Here is a 2,743-nt window from a genome sequence, read left to right as displayed (position 1 = left end):
TTATGAGGCTCAGAGTCCATGAGGAGAAGTTGTCTGAGATAAAAACCCTTTAACTCTTTCAGAACAGAACACGTTCCTGTTTAAAAACTGCTATCAGTCTCCTGTTCCAGGTTTCCAGATCATTTTAACGCCAGTTTCTCAACAATGATACAATAGATAAATGTTTAATTTTGTCTCAAAGTGTGGGCAGTGCAGGTTCACATAAAAACTGAAAGTGTGTTTGGATAAATTAAAAAAAAAAAAAAATAGCATATTTCAAATTATAGTTTTATAATGAAAACAAATCATCAGCCTATTTATTCTTCTTGTTTAAGTATCAGAAAATTTAACAATAATAACAAAAATAACTGATGAAAACTACACATTGGTTAACAGCAGGCGTATCAAATATAAAATGCTTACCTTAACATTTTAACACAAACTTTTTCCAAGACTTAAGTGTGTTTTGAACCGTACCTCACCGATTATAGCATGTATTTACTATATTGGTTACTTCATAATCACATTTGTTTCTCTAAATTTGATTGAAATGGGAATCTGTAGATTTTAAGGCTCCACACATGATTTAATTTGTGATCGGTCGTCAGTAACGTTCTGACTGTAGTTTCGTCGTCACTCATTCTTTGTCAGCTGTATTTCACATATGATAATAACAGACCATTTAGATTGGATTATTATAGTAAAGTTACTTCCCACTGTACTCTTATTAATGAAAAACTAAACATTTAGTCCACATTTCTAAAGTATCAATATTTTAATGTTAAGATTTTCAAATCTCCAGGAGAAATAAACACACATATTCCTGCTTCAAAAAAATGGTTTTGGTCTCCACGGACAGATTTCACTAACGCAGCACAAACAAACTAGACCATTTTGGTTAATTTTGGACAAAGTCGGGGGGCTGTGTGACGTCATCATGTCATAATTAACCCGTTATATTTTCATAACTAAAGCAGCACAAATGAAATTTCTTTCTGCACAAACCAGCACTAAAACAGCACAAACGATTGAGAATATTTTCACTGAGTTTTGCGTGGGGTGGGCAGTTTCACGCAGGTATCTTTCTTTCTTTTCACCTGTATGAACAGTCATCGTGACAAACACACACATACACTGACACACACACACACACACGCACACACGCACACACACACACACACACACACACACACACACACACACACACACATACACACACACGATCATATACATACACACTGGCTTGTTCACCTGCATGCTTGCTCTGTAGTTTTTGGGGTTAGTTAGCGGTAGCTTAGCTCAGACTCTGATTTGGGTCGATTGCTGTTCGTGTTTTGGTCGGCTCCGTGTCGGTTTTGTTGGTTTTGTGTTTTGTTTGTGGTTTTTTTGTTGCAGATTTCCAGTGCTTGACGTGTGTCTCCGTGTGTTCCTGCTTCCTGGATTGGCAGTGGATGTCGTCTGAGATGTTGTCTGAGATGTTGTCTGAGATAAAAACCCTTTAACTCTTTCAGAACAATAAATTATCACGTTATAACGTGATAAGTTTGTATATTGTAATAACAATAGTGATAAAAAATATCACGTTAAAACGTGATCCTGATTTTTTTTTTTTCTGGGGTGGCAGCACTACTATGATAATGCTCCTTCATGATATTAAAACACAACTTCCTGAGATCCCTATGAATACAAATTACTTAAATGTAAGCATTATATAATTTCTTTTATCAGTATTAAACTACCACTCTGATCATACCCCCTTCTTCAATACTCCCAGAAGAAGTACAGAACGGTCATCAATGACAAGAAACGTATGAAATAAATCATTATTTCTTGCCCGCTTCACGCTCAAAAGGGGGTATCACGTCTCATCATCGTGGACAGCGAGACCAAACACTTTAGAAAAACATTTCTCAAGTCAAGAACTATAGAAATGATCCCTGAAAGTATAGTCTTAATTCCCTCACCGCCCGGAAACAGAAGGTCATGCACGGACACATCCTTCTCAGTAAGGGTGCAATTCTGTTGACGAGTAGTCCCAAAACGGCAAGTTAATATACAATAAAGAATTAAAACCAAACTCTAACAATGTTATTTTGGTCTGAACGGTACCGAAACAAATACAGTAAATTAAATTGTGTTACTCTAATTGAGATTACCCACAATTCTTTGCGACTACGGTTGTGTGGACCTTATATTAAAGTGTTATTTTAAAGGTTAAAGGTTATTTTAAAGGTTATTTTAAAGTGAAACGTCTTGACAAGTGATATATGTAAATATTAGGGGTGTAACAATGTATCGTGCCACGGAATTTCGCGATACAAAAACGTCACGGTGACAAACTGTAGCGCGATATTGGGTTATTAATATTAATATATTGTGTTTACTAGTAACTGCATCCTATTGGTGCAGCGGGATCACGTGACCACCGCGCCGGCCTCAGGCTGGAGCATGTGTTTGGGACTTTTTCATAGTTTACTTATTTACTTTCATTTATTTATTTAATTTTAGTTGTTACATTTCTGGAAAAGAAAAATGTCAAGTCATACATGAGAGAAACTATTCAGTTTGTGGCTAAATATTTGTACTTGTATGAAACTGAAGATGCATAATGCAAACCTGACATTTACTTTTAGTTCAGTTTGTGGAAAATGGTTGGCCTGGCTTTCTCTTTAAAACTTAAACAGTTATAAAGCATTACAAACTGTAACAATAGGGCAAATGCACAGCATTGTTTTTTATTTTGTCTTTTAAATAAAATACTTTT

The 2,743-nt window shown here is 35.5% G+C and overlaps 1 non-coding gene across 1 annotated transcript; it reads right to left on the bottom strand.

Moving 5' to 3' along the window:
- Positions 1-1,716: 1,716 nt before the first annotated feature.
- LOC133453191 (small nucleolar RNA U3) lies at positions 1,717-1,932 on the bottom strand. The gene has a single exon (XR_009783315.1). It is a non-coding gene; the product is annotated as a small nucleolar RNA U3 (small nucleolar RNA).
- Positions 1,933-2,743: the final 811 nt, after the last annotated feature.

This window comes from Cololabis saira, chromosome 10 (genome assembly GCF_033807715.1).
Source record: "Cololabis saira isolate AMF1-May2022 chromosome 10, fColSai1.1, whole genome shotgun sequence".
NCBI classification, from domain to species: Eukaryota; Metazoa; Chordata; class Actinopteri; order Beloniformes; family Belonidae; genus Cololabis; species Cololabis saira.
This window is presented reverse-complemented; position numbering and strand designations above follow the sequence as displayed.